Source organism: Choloepus didactylus, chromosome 19 (genome assembly GCF_015220235.1).
Source record: "Choloepus didactylus isolate mChoDid1 chromosome 19, mChoDid1.pri, whole genome shotgun sequence".
NCBI classification, from domain to species: Eukaryota; Metazoa; Chordata; class Mammalia; order Pilosa; family Megalonychidae; genus Choloepus; species Choloepus didactylus.
In genome coordinates, this window is record NC_051325.1 from 18,371,148 (window position 1) to 18,393,861 (window position 22,714).

The 22,714-nt window shown below is 41.2% G+C and overlaps 1 protein-coding gene and 1 pseudogene across 6 annotated transcripts in view; one reads left to right on the forward strand and one right to left on the reverse strand.

Annotated features, from left to right (window-relative positions):
- Positions 1-22,714, reverse strand: part of MACROD2 (mono-ADP ribosylhydrolase 2) — a 2,227,780-nt gene that overhangs the window by 415,037 nt on the left and 1,790,029 nt on the right. The window lies entirely within an intron of this gene.
- Positions 20,733-22,714, forward strand: part of LOC119515937 — a 56,915-nt pseudogene continuing 54,933 nt past the window's right edge.

The window sequence follows — 22,714 nt, forward strand, 5'->3', positions numbered from 1 at the left end:
TGAAGCAACATCATATTCGAATACATACAGCAAAGCTTTCAGAATTAGATACTCTATATGCAGAGAAGCACAGGTCCCGTCTCACCAGGATAACGTGAAGGCTGGATCGCATTTTCCTTCTGTGGCAGGTTAGCTAGGCTATGAGTGGCACTAATTGGCACCCTCCCAAGTGATGACATTTGTCATCGGCTGCCAAGGGACAAGAAACAAGTATATCTGCCTTTTCTTTCTTTTGTAACATCAAACGGATGCTGAAGGAACCATTCCAATCTCACCCTAACAACTCCAGGCCAGTTTATATGACATTGAACCACCTCTCCACCTGTCCCATTGTTTTGAAAAGGCTATTTTGAATTTGTTCAAACATGGTGTAGACAACATCATTTAAAGTGGTGTTGGGGGAAGACGGGAGGGGTTTGGAAGAGTAATGGAGAGTGGCACAATTCAAATTCTAGGGGAGCTCATGGTGTCCACCCATCCACTCAGTTCCCAAAGAGGCGGCGGTCACCGTGGCTAAGGTGGGAGCAGATATTAGAGGTAAACAGGATTATAAATTGAACTTGTCTGATGGTCTCTCTGTTCTTGATTTTTCCAGATCTTTCTTACTGTTTTCTCTGAACTGCCCTCTGCACCGTGTGTGCCTGTCTACCTGTGATGACTCGAGTCTTCACCGGATGAGATGAAGCCAGAGCAGCCAGCTTCTTGGGAGGGTTCCCACCCCGTCAACCTTGAAAAGTGCACTATAACCAGGGAATGAGGCCTGGAATGAGATGCAGCTTTGCCCCAGAGCTGAGGGAGACAGGTCTTGTCCTCTTTTCCATGTCTTCCTGCTTGCTTCCTTCTCTCACACGTAGAGTGAAAAAATCAAAATGGCTTGGAAAAGAACTGGCTTCAACTCCAGCCCCTAATCCTCAGATGCAAGAGGAATGCTTGAAGGTCACAGGGTTTACCAGTTTTCCAGAATGGGACTAAGGAAAGGGATTTGGAGTCAACATCAGAAAGGAGGTTTCCTTTTCTATGGGTTCCCGTGCTTACACCCCAACAACGTAGGGCAGTTGTAAAAGGCGAGGAAGGATTCAAGGATGTGGAGTCCTCCTGCAGTCCTTACGGGCACCTGACCGACAGCAGGGAGGATGCTGGTGCCCTATCACGGCTGAAGCTCCACTTGGCAGCCTGGAGTGAGTTTAGCCTGATTTATGGAGATAACAAACAGTTATAAAACCGAGCCAACAGAATGATGGAATAGTGGGTCCAGTGCCTGTGATTACCTGTGCTGAATCTAATTGCTTCACGTTCAAACTGAAGTGATTGATTCTACATGGATCCTATGTATAGTCAAAATACTCATCTACTGCAAAGCCGATTCTGCCCATATCTGTAAATATGGCACATTTGCCTTTAGTTACACATCCATATATCTTTTTCCTTTCTCCCTGAAATAGAAACCATGTGTTTCTCACCTCTGTATTACCCACAGTGTCATGAGTAGAATGACCAAAAGTTATTTATTGAATAAAAGATAGCATTTTATGCCCATAAATAAAGTGGGTGCTACTCTTTTCATCCATGCCTACCCATGCAGATGGTGATCACTTCTAGAATATTCACTTAAGACAAAGTTTAGGATTTGAACTAGGGCCTGGAGCAGAAACCAGAAATTATGATTTTTTTCTACCATTGTCTTTTCCATTATTTTCTCTTTTAGCCCCTTCCAACTTGAATGATTTTCTGTCCCAGCATTGTACAAGAGGGGATAGTGCAATTATCAATTAACAATATTGTGATAATTACTTGTAGCTTTATTATTATAACAGTAACTAACACTTACAATACTTACTATGAGTAAGGCACTCTTCTAAGCACTTTGTTGAGATTAACTTATTTAAATCTCATAACAACCCTATGGAAGACAGTGTTTTTATCCATTATTACACCCATTTAATGAATGAGGAAACTGGGGCATAAAGGGAGTAAGCCAATCACTCAAGGTGACAGCTAAGGAAGTAGAAGGGCTTGGAAGACACAAAACTTGGAGTCGCTAAAATAGGCCCTTGGCATTCATTCACTTAGCAAGTATGGGTTCCCATCTTGATTATCAACCTGTAACTACATAATGAAATAAGGCCTAGTTTTGCTGATGCCCAAATGTGAACAGGACTCATTGGGAAGCTGATTGATTACTTGGTTGGTTAGTGGTAACAGCTCACTAACTCCCAGTTAGTAAGTAAACCAAATCATCCATCCAGAAGCCACTTCTCAGCAAAGATTCTTTATTCTCTGATGTTTCCTACATCACTGACAGTGGCAAAGTACACAATCCTATTCTCTCATGAAGAAATGATCACTAAATAAGCAAGACAATCTTAGTGAAAGGTGAAAAGTTAATGTGTTATTTGAACACATGCATGCTAAGTACAAAAGTCTTATTGGAATATGAGCCAAGAAAAGCCAAGACTAACACTAATATTTCCAAACTTTCAAATTTGGGATTTACACAAGTGTGCAAGAAACACTGTGACTATAAAGTGTCTACTGAGGAACATCATCAAGAAAAGGTTTTTAGTAGAACAGCATGGAGCATGTGACCAAAACTAGCACATAACTGCTTGTCTCTGACACTACTGTCTAGAAATCAAAATGGGATATTTATCAAATGCTGTAAACCAAGTTCTGAGTCAATTCAAGAAATAGGTAAGCAGAGGCCAGACATTTCATCACCACGCAATGGGTCTGGCCTCAAATATCCTTCCTATTAGTCTCCATGGGGCAGCCATTTCCATCATTATAGCCACTACGGGGTGTTCAGGCTGTTTCTGGAAAGTTCCTGTGAAAATGCCAAATACACACAAACACACACAAAACCAAGTAACAAATTAGCATAACCATTTATCAGATTATCTTTTCAGCAGTGCCCCCAACAGAAATGAAAATAATGAAAATCAAGAATGATGGGAGAGGATCAGCGGCCAAGTAGAGGTGGGGTACAGGTCCAGGAACTCTGGGGTGGAGGTTCTGGGAAGAAGCCTTGAGATTGTTGGGAGGTGAAATCAGAGAAGACATGATGGAAAGGGTGAACGATTGGGAAATGAGGCCACTGAATGGATACTTCCCAGGCACCCCTCTCTGCATCGCATCGGCCCTGCTGAACGCTGTGTATGAGGCAGGTGAGGCCGAGCAATATATCCGAGAGTCTGAATTAAAAGCATAAAACCACAAAGCTGAATTTAATAAAGCAAACTTTTGCCAGTGACCCTGGTGTTTGAAACAAACCTGATCTCTCTCCTGGTGCCAGTTCTGGGTCACAGAGCACATGTTGGCTAGCATCAAAACGCTTTCTGCTCTCATTCCCAATTAATTAGAGATGTTGGGGTCTATAGGATCCTTTGTTAGAAATAATTAAATAATAAATGTCTATAAAGCAGTTTGCATGCTGAGCCTAATAAGAATGAACTCCACAGAAATCCAATTTAAACACTTACGGGTTTTCTGAGCCAGAATTAAATTGGATTTGTGTTTCTGAACTCTTTGGCACAAGCAACAACCATCACATGGGTGGATCTGGCATGATGACCACATTTGGGGCCAACAGTGAAGAAACAGAGTTTGCCTGGGAATCTTGGATTTCCCAGTCATGGCCCCAGAAGCAAATCATGGGGCAGGCCACTGTCAAATTTCCATATTCTCAAAAGATAATGCTCCAAGCAAACAATTTTCATTCATTTCAGTTTCAAAAGGTAATAATCAATAGAGTCCTCTAAGAGCAGAGCGAGGGTACCCCCAAAATGAATAGATCGGACAAGATATCCTGGTTTCCAAGACATGGGGATTAATGTCAGGGTGTCCTGATGATACTAACACATTCCATAGCTTAGGGCTTTGGGAAGACAAAGATACCAAAAGGTAGGCACAGGGGTCCTTGGATTTAACACACTCTACTTTGTTTTCCCTAAATGACCTTTTTCATGCTAAATTACATTTTAACTCACTGAACAACAACAACAACAACAAAAACAGCAACACCTTTGGAGCTATTAAATGTCAGTGCTACCTGCTGACCAGCAGTACCGTTAATCTTAACCAACAAAAAGCTTTGGAAAAGAATTTATATATGGACTTTATTTTTGCCATTTTTTCTCTAAAACATGAGTGGAAACAGAAAAACAGCAAAGTATGCATTTATTAGTTCTACAACTGGGGCAAAGATGGTCATTTTCAGGTGAGCCTCAAGCAAAGAATCTTTAGTCCTGATCAGAAGCACCTTGGATCACTGGTTTACTTTCTAAGTGAAACATTACAATTAAAGAAGACATTGAAAGGGCTAGGAAAAAATGATAAAGAAGGAGAATAGTCATGGAGAAAATGAAGAGATCAGTTATTGGATAACAACATAAGTGATTTTTTCAGAGACCAAAAAGCAGACAGATATGTCCTGCGACACAGAACTGCTGCTCCAAGTTACTATCTATTATCCTTTATCAAGAGGAAAGGAAAGCTGGTGTTCAACTTTCTCTGGACCACTTTTTTTTTTTTTTATTGTATTCCATTTAAGTCTGCATCACTGAGCCCAGATGGATCTCCTACTCCTTCCCTGCTTAATTCCTTTGCCCAAATCTGCAACAGCAAGTCTTTTCCCAGATCTAAATAACTTTCCTTTGTCTACTGTCACATCAAGTAAGCAGAGAAAACTAGACTCTGAAGCAACATATTGCTTTACAAAGTTAACTTTTATTATCTAAATTTAATATATATTTACTTTTAAACATATTCATTTAACATTTAATAAATATATTTAACAACATATATTTAATATAGCCAATTTAAAACATCCATACATCTGTAATGCCTGAACCAAACTAATATTAACCTGCTCAGCCTCAGAGCTGTCCAATTGCCTGACTGTAAATTAGTTCCTTCTATTACATAATCCACTTTGAATTGAGTTTTCTCTTTGTTGTCTATGTAAAGAGTTATAACAGATATGATAAACTTAGTAAAGTTTCTAATCTTTTTCATACATTTCTTTCTCATCTCCTGATAAAAAAAATGCTATCTATCTAATAGGCTTGTCAAGGGTTCAGGTTTGAAAAGATCGGATTTTTCACTCATTCATTCATTCCCCTATCTGTTCACTCCTTTATTAAATCAACATTTTCAAAGCACCATTTATGTGCCAGGCACCACTGCATAAGAAAAACAACAAGGAACAAAAATGGCAAAGAAGCTGACATCATGCTATTAAACAATAAACAAAGAAGTGAATACAAAGTTTGCCAAATGTTAATTAATGCTATTGGAGTAACTAAGGTTGATAGACAGTACTGGGTAACAGGTGGGGCTGTGAATGGAGTTAAGGCACAAGGTCATGAAAGGCTTTGAAGGGATATTGGCACAGAAATAAGAAGGAAATAAGTGAGCCAGCCAGACGTAGGGGTAAAAGGAAGGCGTGCTGGGGAAAGATAAAGCCCAAGGCCCTGTGGAGTTCTGTACTGGTCACATTCTAGCAATAGCAAGAAGGCTTGTGGTTGGACCTGGTGTAGACTGAGATGGTGCTTGTCAAACATCAGGCCAATCCATTGCCCAGCTCTGTGGATTCGACCATCAACACGTTATTTTAATCCATTCCTCCCTCTTTATTCCAACAGCTCTGGTTTACGTCTTCATCATCTTTAACTTCCCCAGTGACAACCGTCTCCTCAATGTACTTCCCTCCCAGAGCCCTGTGTTTCTGCTATAATCCTTCACATTGCCTCGAGAGCAAGCTACAGAAATATGCATGCGCCAAGAGAGCTCCCTCTTAAAACATCCGTGGTCTCTCCATTGTTTATGGCCATGATCTCCAAATGTTATCAATCCCTTGACCCCTAACAGTAAAAGAATTTTAGTATGTATCTCTCCTGCACAAATTATATATCTGCATCACTGTATTGTGATATGTATATTATAAACCATTATCAAAAATTTAAATAAAATGTGGTATTAAAATTAATATTAAAAATTAATATTTACTTCTTGTACCTCAGTGGATTCTTTTGTGTACTTTAATTTGTAGGCTGCTGTCTTCTTCTTATAGCATATGTTCCACCTGCTTCTATCACCACTTCTCTTGTCTCACATTAGTCTATAATATAAACCAAACTGTTTGTGGCTCCCCACACACGCAATTCTTTGCTTCTTGCCTTAGCTCAAACTGTTCCCTCCATTTGTTGGTTTCTCCTCCCACTCTTCCTGGGTTATTCTTCCTTAACCATTTAGAGTCTACTCAGCCAACATCTATTCCGTAAAAGATTCTGTGACAATTCCACCCCCCAGCTGGGTGAGAAGAACTTTTCTAAGCTTCCATAGCATTTCTGCCACTTTCCCATTCTACACTATAGTCTCAACAATCGTTCTGTGTCTCATTCTCACTGGTCTGGCAGTTCCTTGAAGTTGAAGATAGTGTCCATTTCACCTGTGCATCATCAGCACCCAGGTCAGTATTTGGCAGACAGTAGGCACTGACTGAATGTTTCTGGGGACAGGGGGGATGGATGGATGGATGGATGGACAGAAGGATGGATGGATGGATGGATGGATGGATGGATGGAAGGATGGATGGATGGATGGATGGATGGATGGCATCACAATAGGAGTCATAATATGGGCTTTGATGACAGACCACCCAGGTTCTGAATTTGGTTCCACTGTATACTTGCTACGTAATCTCTGGCAGGTGTTTTAATTTCTCTGAGCCTCAGTTTCCTCATTTGTAAAATAGGGGTAATATAAAAATACCTGCCTCCAAGGATTGCTTTGAGAAATTAAAGGACCTAATATATGAAGATTTTTTAGCTTGGAGTAACACCTCAATAACTGTAAGCTATTCTCTATCAATAAATATTAAATTGCTCCCCTTGCTATTTATGGTAGAGAGGAATTCATGCAGGAGTGAATTCTTGCTTGTGCCAAGGTGAGCTTATTGTCCTGAGAACGGATGTTTTAATGATACACCTGTGCATTTGCTATGAGTTAATCAATAATAAGACTGCATCCACCTCTGACCTACCTCAGGTGCGTGCTGTGAGGAATAAGCAAGGAATAAAACAATCCTAGAGGTTCAGAACTGTGAAGTGGTCCAGGGCAAATCACACAAGAAATACTGAGAAGGGGAAGTTAAGGAAGTGTAGACCTAATGACATTAAAAAAAAAATGTGCCCTACATATGAATAGCAGGCATTCTTTTATAATTTGCATAATATGGGTTTGTGAACAGCAAATAACACTTCTGAAAGCCATGTCTACCTTTACAGGGCTTGTGTATATGATTTCAAAATTAGCTTGCCTGCTAAGTTACCTCTTAATCCAGTGGTGTGTAACAAAGCTGAAGGAGTTAGTGCAATGCATTAAGTATATGTTTCTTAAAAATAAAGCCCTAACCATGCATGTAGCCTGTCCTCCACACTACACATCATATATTTACATGGTTTGCCTTATTAGCTTCAGCTTACTTATAATCTATCAAAGCGGGTGTTAACTTCTGAGGAGCATTTTCTTAGGGAAGTCATGAGGTTTCTTCCCAGCTGTTTTACCCCTGATAAAAACATTTTTTTCAAAGAGATTCTCTATAATATTCATTTTCCCTCCACCAGATCTTTTGTTTCTGTTTTAAAACATCTCAGAGTGGAGCGTTCACATGCAAGATGAGGCAGGAAACTTTCCTGAGTTTTCAGAGAAAATGACTAATTATACAAAGAAAGCTCCTCAATTCATTTCTTTGGAGATTCTTCAACGTCTATCTGCCTATCCCAGAATACCTGGAAATGCTGAGATAATTGGAGAAAAACGACATGGCAGAATACGTTGTCAGGACACAGTGTCTAGACGGTGAGTAAAACACAGAAGCAACAGGAGAATTCCACATTCACCCCGCAGTGATTCAGAGGCCTGGGACTCGAATGGTGGGCAGCCCCTGCCTCCCGGTTGCTGGCTGTATCTTCACACTAGCACAAGGCAACCAGCTCCCGTTCCCGTTAGGCAGCTGCTCTGCTCCGAGGTTCAGGCACAACGTGTGAATGGTCAGAGTCAAATCCCTGGCAAGGATGCAATAGCCCCACCTGGAGAAGGCGTCCAGGATGTATTCCCAGTAGGAATTCAGGGGCTTCTCTGAGTTTGTTCATCTACTTCCCTCTTGTATTCCTTTTTCCTTACCCAAATCCTTACCCAAATACGACTAGGATATTCCAGAATAGAGAAACTGGGGCTCTGGCCAGACCAGTACGTACTTTTTGACTTCCAGACAAACATATGTAAGCTGTCAAGCTTCAAGCATGGGAAACTTGAAGTAAACTCAGCTTCAAACAAGAGAAATAAGATACAAACTTCCCTCCAGCTCAAAAAAAAAAAAAAATAATAATTTTCTTTGAGTTGCCAAAATGTAGTTTACACATGACTATGTTGGAAAAAGTGGAGATGAAAGCATCAAAGGCAAGTGGGTCTTGAACTGGAGAAGGGTTGCTGTAAGCATGAATTCTAGAGCGGAAATATTTAACCTCTAAACTGGATTACGTCACCCTCAAACAGGTTCAATAATAGTGTAAACTTACATGGTTCGTCATGAGAACTGAAAGGGTTGATTTTATAAAAAATAAAACAGTAAATTACATAGTGAATAAAATTCAATTCTCAACAGATACTATTAATATCATCATTTGTATTATTAAGAGAAGGAAACATTAATGTAAACAAAAGGAGGAGGGAGGGGAAGGGGGAGGGGGAGGGGAGGGAGCTATTGAGTAAACTGAGGAGGGGAGGGTGAAGGCAGGCTCCATGGCTCCAGGGAGGTTTTCCTGACCTGGACAAGTTTCTTCCTTGGATTCTGGAAACAGAAGACGACAGGCAACTTAGTCCTCGAAGTATCCCTCTAGAGGGACTTGGAGAGCACTTATTACTGGGTACATGTGGGAGGTTTAAATGTTTTTGAGGGAAGTATTATGACATTAGACCTGGGTTTCCATCTCAGCTCTGTAATCTATTAGCTGTGTGACTTTGGAGGGTTACTTTCTCTCTGTGAGATTCAATGGGGATGCAGCACAGAGGGCTAGATCCCTTCTTCCTTAGGAACAACACTCCATTTTTGTTTTAGGTAAGAACATTGTTGCCCTAGACTACTTTTCCAGGCTTCTTTTTATAAGCCATATGTGTCCAAGTTCTAACCAATGGATGACCACCGGGAAGCCTTCTTAAAGAGAGGGAGGCAACTCTTTTATTCTTTCTTCTATCCTCTTGCCTGGAACCAGATGTGATGGCTGGACCCACAGCAGCTATTTTGGACCAAGAGGATGGTGGGCAGACGACATTTAGAATCCCCATACCAATCCTAAAATTCTTTTACATTAAAGAAACAAACTTCTATCTTATGTAAGTTCCTTGCCATTGAGATTTTCTGTCACATGCAGCCAAACCTATGTTCCAAGGCAAATATAATAATGATACCTATACAATGAGGTTTTGTGGTGATTTAACAAGTTACCTTGGATAAAGTACCTAAGCCACCTAGTTTCATGCATCCATAACTCATTAATTCATTAAATATTTATCATACCTTTTCTGTTCCAAACATTTTCCTTAGCAGTGAGAACACAATGGTAAGACTACAAGATGCAGACCACAAAGAGATCACATTCAAAGGAAGAGACAGAAGACAAACATGGAAAGAAATAAATCAATCTGATATTTTCAGAGAATGATATCTCAAGGAAAATTAAACAGGATAATGGGGTAGAAAGTAGAAGAACAGGGGAGGATACTTTCCAGTGGTCAAAGGTGGGTTTTTTGAGGAAATGACATTTTAACTGATATTGTAATGGGAAGATGTAAGTCGAGTACAGATTTTGAAGAAGCACAATCCAGTTAAAGGGCAGAGTGATATGGAGAACACTGAAATAGGAAGATGGTTAGCCCGAGATCAAAAGATGCTATCCAGACCGTCGCAGCATAACGAATAAGCCTGAGAGCAGAAGATGAGGTTAGCAGTGGATCAGATCACATAGGACCTTGAACAACTGGTAGATGAGGTTTCCATAAACATACATTGTGTGAAAAGGAACTATGAACTCTAAGTCACCAAATCCATGACTGGTGCAATTATGCACCACGACGCATGGTTGCACTTATTTCTCTCAGTGGTGAGTACCTTCTTCTACAGATAAAGCAAAATAGACAAATGCTCCAAGAAGATGTCAAACTGGTGGCAAAGAATTTGTATAGGTCCTCGTCTGGTTAGATCCTATAAAGAAGATTCATAGCTTTCAAACTCTAGTTGCTGATGAATTCCTATGGCAATGAGCTGGAATGCAAGTCATGCCGCATAGTACTGTAAGCCTAAACAGAGTATTGTGTGTGTGTGTTGTAGTTGTTGTTGATACAATGTGCTGCAGAGAGGAAAGTGGAGGCTGAACAGAGCACAGCCCCCTTGGTCCCTGTTCCCAGCCTTAACATCCTCCCCCCACCTCTGAACACACACAAGCAAAGGACAAGATGGAAATTCCACAGATTCCAACAGTTGTTCTGGTAAGGGATGTGGGAGGTAGAGGGTTGTTTTTATTTTTTATTTTGTTTTTCGTGTGTACGTACATGTGTGAGAAAGAAAGAGACTGAGAGACAGAAGAGAAACAGCGACAAGCACACCGTTCTCTCCTCCCCTTCCCTCCTTATTTTACTCTACCTACAAATCAGAGAGAACAACAACTTGACGTGATATTTTGCTTTATTGAAAGGGAAACGGGCACAGATTTTCCTTACCTGAGGAAATTGATATTGTACTATTAAGAACACTCACAGAAGGTTCAATCTGCAAACCACCTAATAGACAAAGTTGAAGAAGAGTGAGGATGGGAAATGGTTACGGGATCGATTCCAGACCCGCTTGCTTTATGATGCTTGTAATTGTTTGTTCAGGGATTCTTATATGGATTGTTTTTCTCTGATACTATCTGTCCTTTCTGAAATAAATGAGGGAAGAATGCTCAACTATTGCCATTGTACCTCTGGTTATCTAGAAATAAGCTAAAATGATTTCAAAACTCCTGTTACTTATGTATTTATTTTTTTGGCTTGCAGGATCACCAGATATGGAATCTTTTGTAAGCTTGGGGGAGTGTGTCTTTCTTTATGCTCCTCTTCCTGTCTTTTACAACAAATACTGAGCAGACAGGAGAAAAAGTTGCCTTTTAAGAGATTCTTAGGGCTTCTAATCCGCCAAAGACACTGCAACACTACTACTTCCAGGCCACTCAAAAAAGGAATAAGATTTTGAAAAATATCTTTTTTTCTTTTAATATCCACTAGAATGAGTCCTACTGTTTCATGGTTCACAGTGATTTAAAAAAACAAACAAACAAACAAAAAAAAAACCCAACAAATTTCCTTAAAATAATTTCAGCAAGGAAAGGATAGGTGGAAGACATTCCTTTTGGCAATGGCTGGTGCTATTTTTGGCCAAGAGACAAAATCAATCTCTCTGGCAATATATTAAAACTCTGAAAATTATATACTTTTTCTTCCATCCAGGCTGATAATTTACTCATTTGAATTGACTCTAAAATATCTATGCCTCTCAAATATACATGAGAAGCTTAACTCTCAGGAGGAAAAAGATGACCCCCCGCAAAATGCATACTGCTATTGTTTGTGTATTTGTCTGGGTACCTTTCCATTAATAATGGAGTCCTTGTTACATTACATATCTGATTCCATGGAAGACAGAAAAGCTTGTCTCTTTGGGCGATGATGAGAGACACACAAAGCTAGTGAAGACCATGAAATCTACAGAAATTCAGCACGGCCTGCTTTCCACATGGGCACTGGAAGTCCCATTGATCTGTACATCTCGTTTGTTCAGAGGACTTTCTCTTGTTAGCAGACTCTGCTGCATCTTTAGTTTATGATGCCTACCCATTGTGCTCTAGTCTGCCTTGCACCAGCACCGAAGTACAAAGTACTTAAATGCGACAGCAGAGGTATGGGAAAAGCAGCTGGATAAAAGAGAAGGAAAGAACGGGGGGAAAGTAAGAATGAGGCAAGGCTAGGCATAGTGGTCAAGGGATCTTGATTCGTAAACAGAGTAATAGAATTTTCTAATAAAATGGGGATGGAGCCTCTGTAAGTCCTGCAATAGCATCTCCAATAAATTCTTCAACTTGCAATATACCTGCTCTGGCTGGATTGCTTTTTTGTAAAATAAACATCCATGTGTATGAGAGAGACAAGACAGCTACTAGAGCCTTGTGGAATGTGAGACTTAACTGAAATTCAGTGCAAAAACTTCCAGTAAGTCAGGCTGGGAGGTGGAATGGGCAGTGGCCTTCTAGGAGCAGGGGCTACTGCTTGTCCATCTCAGGTGGGTCTAAGAGGATCTGTTTGTATGAGAGACTTAGAGGCCTCCTGGGAAAGAATCATCCCCCAGGGGGAGAATGGAGGCTCCTAAGCCTCATGGACAGGCAATAGGACTTAATGGGAAGGGCAGTTTTGAGCATGGCATTACGTCTGTGCTTCAAGAATAATTTGAGGGTCTGTCAAATGTGTGCCTAGGATGAAAGGGGGCTGTGAGAAAGACAGAGGGGGTCACCAAAACCAAAATGGCCACTCGACTCCTCTGCGTGGGCAGTGCAGTTTCATAGCATGTATCCTGGTGGGAAGAAAGTCAGTGGTGGGAACCTCTGGATTTACCGTGGGGACGTGGTCTAGAGACACGGCTAACCTCCTCCAAGGAGGTCATCTAAGCATCACGTCTGGCTGCCCACTGCCCACCCACTTCTCCCAGCTCTGTCACCTCTTCTGAGCATCAGTCCCGTCAGCTCTGACTTGCTCCCCCTCTCCCTCTCTCAACCTTCACTGTTTGTCTCTCATGGTCTCTGTCTCACTCTAGCTATCTCTGTCCCTCTCTTACCAACCCCCAATCTCTCCCTCTCTCATCCTCTCTTTTTCTCTAATCACCTCTCTTTCACCCTCTCTTATTCTGTCTTTCCATCACTCCCTTACCATCTCTCTCATTGTCTGTCTCTCTCTCAAACACAGTGGTGGTGGTGGTGGTGGTGGGGAAACGCCTTGAGGTCCCAGAGGACAACCAAGGCTGATGGGTACCAGCCGGTGGAGTCACTGCAAGGGAAGGGGGCACACCAGCTGGAGAGACACCCTAAACCTGGCTTCAGTAGGTCAGCTGTGAATGGGAAATATATGCCCGTGAAAGCACTCATCTGTCTGGCCTCATGTGAGACACTCACAGCCTCTTCGCTGTCATCTCTGCAGATGGCTCCACCAAAGTCAGAGTTTTCCTGCCCTGGGGCATAGGGTGGGGGCAGTAGGGAAAGGGAACCACCGGGAAGTTGCACGGCACACGTGGACTCAAATACCAGAGAAAAGCCCGCAGCGCTGCGGTTTCCTCACGCCCTCTCCTCGACCTGCCTTTTCATAGAGGCTTGGAATTTCCCAGGATTTAGCAAAGCAAGTCGTAAGCAGTTCTGCTTATGAATTCTTCAATCTGTCCCAAACCCTCCCCACCATCTCATTTTCCTTAGAAATACTTTACTTGCATATAATTCAAATCCCTATCAGATTTGGTCCTTATTGTATTTTTCATTACTCATTCAGCACCACGCCGGCCGCTCTGGGGTGTGAGATTTCCTTTGAAGTTAAGGCTCCTCGGAAATGGCTCGTTTGTATCAATGTTCTCGCCACTGTGCCCAGGATTCATCTATAATGCAGCCAGAGATAAGCCCCAAACCCTCCCACTGATGCCTCTCTCAAATTCCAAATGTCATTCACTGATGCCTTCCAGAAAGCATTTACTGGGGACCTTTCAGGAAACAAAAACAATGCACCCAAATCACCAAGACTGCCTGCCAGCTGTCCCGCTCACACCTGCCAGCTTGAGAATGTTCACACTGGGTCTTTTCCAGAGTTGAGAATTGCCAGATAATCACCAAAAACGCCCTTCCCACTGGCCCAACACGTTAACCGTGAGAAGTCAACCATATGCCTCTTCACCCCAATCAGCAAACCTGTGCTCTCTTCTACAAAATTATCAGCTCATAAGCAGAATCCTGATTTTTTAACACTGTACTATCATATGAATTCAATAGTGCTGTGCTCTCATGGTTTTGGTGTTTGTCAAAAGAGGAGCCCAGGAAGTTGAGTTGCTGAGGGCCCCTGAATCAGTCAAACCCAAACGGAAGCCAGGCTGGTGCCTCTTCTGCGTCACTGGTGATTTTGGCTGATGACCTGGAATTCTTTTCCGCTGCATTCAGAAATCATGGCCCGTTACTTTTACCTTGTGGATATTTTTAGCTCTTAAAAGGTACCCTTCTCCTTCTTGTTCTAAGCCCTCTCATTACTTTGAGTACAATTGGGTGAGTGGTGCACCCTACCATAAAACTAACAAACAAAAAAACTGGTTTCTATTTCTCTAAAGATATTTTTATTTCTCCCTTTCCTGGAAAGAACAGAAACATGCAGGGTTCTGGCAGGAGGGAGGAAAGTAATGAAGCCTGGAGTTGCCATGTTTTCCTGTGGAATGCAGCTCCATTCCCCTAAGACAGAGGTTTTTCTTCATTCCAGAGCTGAATTCCTTATGTTGTCTCCCAGCCGGGTGGCATGGAAGAATGCTTAGCAGGCTCCAAGGGAGCTCAGTTAGAGCATGTGCTTTGACTGAATCCACACAAACCTCATGTGCATATATGTGCCTTCCCATTATTTTCTCTCTCTAAAGAAGTGTATAGCCCACAGCAATGTCTTTAATCAGATTTGGACTCTGTTTCAGTTTGCTAAAGCTGCTGTTATACAAAATACCAGAAATGGACTGGCTTTTATAAAGGGATTTATTAAGTTACAAGTTTATATTTCTAAGGCTATGGAAGTGTCCAGACTAAGGCATCAGTAAGAGGTTACCTTCACTAAAGAATGGCTGATGGCGTCCGTAACACCTCTGACAGCTGGGAAGGCATGTGACTGGCATCAGCTGGTCCTTTGCTCCTGGTTGTGTTTCCAAATGGCTATCTCCAAAATGTCTCTGGGCTTTTGTCTTTCCTAGCTTCTTTCTCAGTTCCTCTGTTCTCCCAGGGCTTTCTCTCTGTGTCTGGGGGTCCTCTCTTAGCTCCTCCGGGGCAAACTCTGGGCTTCATCTCTTAGCTTAGTATCTCCAAACAACTTTATATCTGCATCTCCCAGCATCTGGGTCTGTGTCAGCTCTTAGCTTCTCCTAGGGGACAAGTGGATTACACACCTTAGCTTCTCTCCAAAATGTCTCTCAGCTTCTCTGAGCTCCTTCTCTTCATGAGCTCTCTTAAAGGACTCCAGTGATCTAATCAAGACCCACCCTGAATGGTCAGGGTCACACTTCCATGGAGATGTTCTAATCAAAAGGTCTCACTTACAGTTAGGTACGTCACATCTCCATGGAAACAACCTAATCAAAAGGTCCCACCCTAATCAAAAGACTAGTAAGCAAGACCGCATTAAAGCACATGGCTTTTGTGAGGGACATAAAAGGTTCAAACCAGCACAGATGTCACATACCCAACAGGGAAATAGCTAAACTAAGCCAAGACTTTATGTAAACTTCAATTACTTATTAGGCAAAGGCAGAAAGACAAGCCATGCTCATTTTCTGTTCTAAGGCTAAAGAGTATGAATGAGATTCCTGACTGATTTCGAGGTTAAAAACCAACTCACGTGTATCTGATGGTCATGAGAGGGGATCGCAGAACAGCAGCCCAGAACTGTGGCTTCCAGATCCTTCACTCACCATTTAGGGATGGAGGACATAGAAAGGCACCAAGCTTAATCTGTCCTGGGCTCCATGGTCTCCCTTCCTTTCTTCAATATCCTTCAACATTGTGAACCTGAATTACACCCATATTCTGAAGAAGTACATCACCTGCCTGACCATTTGGAGATCAGTAATTGAGAAACTTATATTCTCTCCCAAGGGCTAGAATCTCCTATCTCCCTGTAACTTCCACTCATTGGTTTCAGTTCTAAGCCTACCCTTGGTTCCATGTGATAGCTTGTTTCTTCCTGTTTGGCCCTTAAAATCTCTGAAGGCAAAATTCCCAGTTCTTTTGTCTGTACACTAGTGACCCATCTCAAGTCTTCCTGCTTGCTGATAGCAGTCCTACCTGCTTCTATAGAAGGCTGTGCTCTTAGCAAGGCACCTGTCCACCAGGGTCTTCAGTGACAATGGAAAGGGAAGAGTATTTCTTGCCCCCTTGTTCTCCTACTGTCTTAACTTTTATTTTATATTTGGCCATAAAAGGCTGAATGACCAAGGTAAATGGCACAATTGCCCTTTCAGAGACTGCCCCAACCTCTGAAAGATTTAGAAATTATAAAAGCTTTATGAAATACCAACAAATTACATGAAGGAGACCTGAAATGTCTATCTAATGCATTAAGGCAAAATCCCATTCCCCCGCCTCAAGTGTTGTTATCACAAATACACAAAATAATGAATGAAAGGGATGGGCTAACACATTGCTTTTCTCTTCCTGTGACTTGCATCTATACCTTATATACATCAGAGGCTAACATGGACCTGCTTCCACGAGGAAGCTATTCCAATTCTACATACACATATACAGTTGATTATCTTTATCTGCAGTAGTCATGTTCTATAAAGTCATTGCAAACACTGAATTAGGGAATAGCAAACCACTGCTCCTAGGGGAAATTCAGGGTTAGGTTCTTTGAGTCTCTAGTCACATTTTCACTGACCAATCAATATATAACCTTGTTTTGTGTGCTTCTGTTTAAAGACCTCTTATTTAATACATATTTTCATTCATTAACATTGAACTCATGGCCAAGAGCACTGTAACGGCTCTGATGAAGCTTATCTAAGACATGCATTTTCTCCGAAAGGCACATCACAGTCTTCTTGTACTTGGAAAACTTGACAGCACTTCAGCACTAAGCTTGCAGGCCATTTTACACTGAAATCACCAACAAAATCACCAACAATAAAAGCCCACTAAGGCAAAAAATATGGCACTAAATATACCTTGAAAAGGATACTTGTTTATAGTATGAGAACTGAAACAGGAAAGCAGAACGTAGCCTTGTTTGACCTCAGCTGAGAACGTGAGTATTGGGCACTCACAGTTCTGGATGCTGTGCACATGTCCAGGAATGACCACAAAAGTGCCGCAAGAATTGATTCAGGGGTTACAAATACATTTAGCAAGTAGGTAAATTCCCAAATACAGAATTTGCCAATAATGAGGACTGTACATACACATAGACACATATATACATGATATATATACACTCATACCTATATGTAGAATATAAATATCTTATTTAACAATCATGTATTTTATTTTCTTTTAAGTCACTGAAAGTATTATAGACTTTATATTTAGGTTTTGTAAATTGCTCCAGCTCTTGGAAGTTCTAAAATTTTGTAGAGAAACAGACATATTAAAGTTTCTGTTCTGTGCATGCTGGTTCTGCAGACAGATGGACCCAAATTCCAATACTGGCTCTGCCATTTACTATCTTTGAGATCCTGTACAAGTTACGCATCCTGACAGAGACTCAATTTGTCTAGCATTAGTAGATACTCCATAAACTATAAGTCTTTTGATTTCTGTGGTTATTACTAGTTTTGTATCAGACAAGGCTGACTGCAGACGATAGAAAACTAATATTTCAAGCAAAATGGGATTTAATTCAGATTAGTTGCCTTCAAAATTCCTAGGAGGGATGGTGGTTCAGGGATTTGTTCCTATGACAAATGAGTATAGCAGACAAAACTGTAGTTGCTGCACCCAGAGATCAGGAAGCTGCTGCTGTTGCTACCCCAGCTGTTTCCGGACACTCTCGGGCTGAGTCTGATGGCCACAGCTGCCTCTGAACACCCATTTCTGGAGCCATCCTCATCAGCAGAAACGCAGCAGGAAGAGCTTTCTGCCCCAGCTGGCTTTCAAAGCTTGCTCAAGTGTGTCTAATTCAGAGAAAGTAATTTGCATTTGGAACCCTAGCAGCAAAGGAGTCTAGAAAGTCAGTTTTTAAATCTCAGGCCACTGCGATACAATAAGACATATGGAAAGCTATGGAAATGGGTGTTGAGTGCCCTTTGACAAAGCCATCACATTACTTCGCCACCTAACTCATAGATACCATCTCTACCACCGGTACCACCAGTAAGACATGCCCATGGTACTATTATCACGGCCGTGGGGATGGTTTGGCACAGAGTTTAGAGCAGTTTTAATGCCCATAAGGTAAGTGATTTGGGTTTCTGATACAACAATCTATAATAATTTACAGAGTTTTCTTTGTTAGACACTAATTGAGCTACATGGGATCAGAAGCATGGCCTTTTCTGGTTAAAATCCTAATTCAAAAAACAGAATCTATCTACCCTGAGCTGAGAGTCACTTTCAGAATTGAAGCAAACACATGGATCAGACCAGAGAAGTCTTATGAATAATACAGATATTTCTGACTAAATGAATTGCCCTGTACTCAAATCACAATTCAAACAGGAAATCAATCCTTACGTCTATTTTTATGATAAGCATATGGAAACACACCCTATGAATTTCCAATTATTCACTTCAATAATACATTACATCAAATGGGCAGATCACAAAAAAAGCAGAACCACAAATAATTCAAAGTGATATTTTATCTTCTTTGAATGTTCAAAGAACTAAGAAACCCACAAAAGTCATTTTATCTGTCTGCCCAGTCTCTGCTTTCTCTGTTCTTTGATTGACCTGGAAAATGATCCATCAATAGGAAACCAGAAGAAGAAAAAAACATGGATTTTATGTTGGAGAAAGAAAAAGGATGTGTGAGCATGGTGCCAAGGAACTAAAGAGGCTTCAGGAGATGAAGTGATTCTTTTGAGTTTAAAATGTGAATGAGTAGGAGTAATATCACTGAATTCCCTTTCATCAAATGTTCCTTACAACAGATTCATGCAAAACCCATTTGCAGAGCAAACACTTCTAAATGATTTGTATGTAGGCAAACAACCAATAGTATTTTGCTGTTTGAAGTAATAAGTAATAAACATTAATTTAAACCATTAAATTAATTATGGTAATAGATTCAATGTAAACCCAGAAAATTGTAGGCCTACGATATTAGCTTGTTCAATATTATACTAACGTGTTGACTATTAATAGCAACATCACCTTAGTCATAACCAGATTATGACAGCAGAATGGTAAATACTCCTGAAGTAATCCAAAAAAATTCAGGAGTTGCTGCTACAATGACTAATAAAAAAACAGGCTGTGTATAAAAAAGAGCTGCCTCACTATAAATGAATGAATTGAGACATTGTTTTCTGTTAATATTTCCCCTTGAAGATAAAAGCCAAATCAAAGATAAAGGATATACTTTGGGACCCTCAACAGTATTTTCTAGTTTGAGAATGAATTTATGACTCCCCACGTGCCAAATTAATGGCCCCATAGTAAGATTCAACAGCAACAACTCATTGGGTGTCATTATTTCCATCTTCATTGAAAAGCCACTGTTTTCTTACTTACACCATCTACCCTACAGGCCAGTTTTGAGAACAAGTCAAATTGAGGTAAATAGTTACGGTTGTAGTTGTTGTTAGTGCCTCATTTTTTCCCTTCAAGTGCAATTTTGAAATTAAAAAAAAGAGTCGCCTTTATAACAACACATTCCTATTCTCCAAGGGGAGAAAGAGAATAAATTACATCAGTATAATGTTCACAAAAGACAGCAGTGATTTGTGAAATCATAAGACACATGGGAAATTGAAAGTCATGTCAGTGGTTGAGTCACTCTTCTTTGAAACCTGCAACTTGCCTAAACATTAAGAGGCCATACTGTAGGACCATCTGTAGGTCAGGAGCTAAGGTAGGTATGGGGATGCGGAGATGAATACAAGGGAGGAGGGTGGGAGGAGGAAAGAAGGAGAAGCAATTGTGCTGGTTTGTGCTGGATTTACCACCATTCACAGATACTGGCTATGCCCATGAAATACCAAATTACTGCAGCAACACAGAAAACCCTCCATGACGGAGTTCTCTCCTACATCCCACAGCTTACATTATTCACCTGACACTTCAGCTTGAAAAAAATACCAATTACTTGTTATTTGATAGACATCTTGAAAATTCGTCTCTAAAAATATTCCGTGGCCCATTCTCTTCTGTACTTTTCTCTATTTGGGGCCTATTTCCCTTTGCATGTATTACACTGTTTTGCATTCAAATTAATTGCAACTGCATTGCCTTTATTTCTCTAATTCATTCCCTCTCTCTCTCTGTCTCTCTCTCTCTCTCTCTCACACACACACACACACACACACACACAAAACTGGGAGCTCCACAAGGACAGGGATATCTGATCTGATCTTTTTTCTACTTGTATTATGAGAGCATAGCACACGGCTTCCTGAATAGTAGTGCTCAGTAAATATGTTTAAAATGAACTGAATAGACACACCCTTTTTTTTCTTGGTTTGTTTTTAATTTGACCTTGGTAAAAATTTGCTTATTATCAAGAATTTCAGAATAAGCCAGAATTTTAAAAATTCCCAGGCCCAGATCACACCCCAGAACAATGAAATTGAAATGTCTGGGGTGGGCCCTCTGGCTGGCCTCTTTTCTGCCTCAGCCCCTCTCTAGCCAATCCCTTCCCTGCTGCTCCTGTGGAGTATTCCCTAATGGAGCAATCACCTTGCACCTTGGAGGCTCGCCTGGCAGGGCTACATGCCTGGGGTGGGGAAAGCTATGGGCAACTTGACTTCAGCCCTAAGGTGGATGTGCTTTTGTCAACCTGGTTATATCTGTCAACCTGGGTGTGTCAGGAGGACTAAGGGAGGAGGGGGCCACCCTGCAGTTATCACAGACAGAGGAGGTCTTTTTATTTGTACCTTAAACAAAGACGGATAACTGGGACTTGGTCACACAGAGGGTGTTCTGCATTTTCCCTCCTGCATGTCACTCCTTGGCTATTCCATCCAACAGGTGGCCTGTGGCTGGGATTCTACCATTATATTCATAGAAAATGGCCAAGTTCCATCATGTGGGTCAAACTCACTTGGCCAGTTAGGAATTCCTCTTTCCTTGAAGATGTGTGGTTCTCCAGGCCACTGAGCTCCTGAGGGAGGAGGTTGTATATACTGCTGCTGGGCTGAGGCATGTGTAAGCTGCTAATGGCCTCCAGAATTCTAAAGCAAGATTTGTTCTTATTGGCTCAGATCACTCTGCTTCATTAACAGTTGCAGGGGAACCATATGTCTGGGGCAGCAACAAGCATGAACAACTGGCAACCCAGGCTGCTTTACTTAGAAGTGCATTGTTTTCAACATGAAAAGGTCACTGCTGTCTGAGGGGATGGACACATCTGGTTACCCAAACAGAAGCTGGCAAGGTGTTTTCCTGGGCCAGGCAGACTTCAGTCACCTGGGGAGGAAGTCGGAAGCTCATGAATGTTGGAATCTAGAAAAGCAGGATGTATCCTTCCTCTGCTCAAGATACACAGAACAGCCTGCCCTCCTGTCTGCATTGTCTAACAGGAGCAATCAAGGTTTCATGCACCTCAGAGCATAATTTGACAAGGATTGGTGGGGCCTGTTATCCTGGGGCTGAAACAAGGATGTCACCCAAAACAATAAGCCAGTGCAGATTCTGAGTTCACCATCAGGGCTCCTTGTGAGCTGCGGGGTCAGCCAGCTGTCACCCTCCCTGCACTGGGCTAGTGCCCCAGTATCACTGACCCTTCCCCAGATATGGCCAAGGGTGCTAAATCTCAGGAATTCTTGGACAAAGAGAGAAATTGGGAGGGAATACAATCTGACAGGTGCACTAATGGGGGTGTGTGTGACAGAGAACCTTTAATAATGTGATTTTTCCAATCCCTCACCCTTGAAAAAAAATCATGGGGGTAGGAAGGTGGATGAGCAAGATGGTGATGTAAGATGCTCCCGAGTGTTGTTCCCCCACAGAATCTTTGAATAAGTACCAAAAACTGTCAAAGCCATCTTCATCAGAACCCTGGAAACACTTGGAGGGTTGTTGTAACTGGGTGAGTGCCACATCAAGGAAACACAACTTTTAAAAATGGGAGGAGAAGACAAACAAATAAATAAATAATGGTGTGGAGGGGTAAGGGTTTAGGATGTTTTGGGTGTTGTTCTTCTTTATTTGGGAGTAATGAAAATGTTCTAAAATTCATTGTGGAAATGAATGCACAACCATGTGATGATCTATGAACCACTGATTGTTTACTTTGGATAGATTATAAGATGCATGAATATATCTCAATAAAATTGCATTAAAAATAAAATAATAAATTTTATGATAAAAGTCCAATTATGTGACTCTTCATTTATAACCAATTGTTTACATTAAAAAAATTCTCTAGAAGGTTTCAACAGCAGTTTGATGCTAGTAAAAGAAAGAATTAGTGACTTTAAAAACAAGAAAATGGAAATAATTCAGGCTGAGAAGAAATTTTTAAAAATAGGAAAGCAAACAGAGGCTAAGAGACCTGTTGGACACCACTGAGTATCCCAATATATACATACTGGGAGTCTCAGAAGATAAAGGAAGGGAGAAAAGGGTAGAAGGAATATTCAAAGAAATAATGGCAGAAAACTTCCCAAATTTAAAAGACATGAATATATATATTCCAGGAGCCCAATAAACCCCCAAAAGGAAAACTCAAGCAGAACAAAACCCAAGCACAT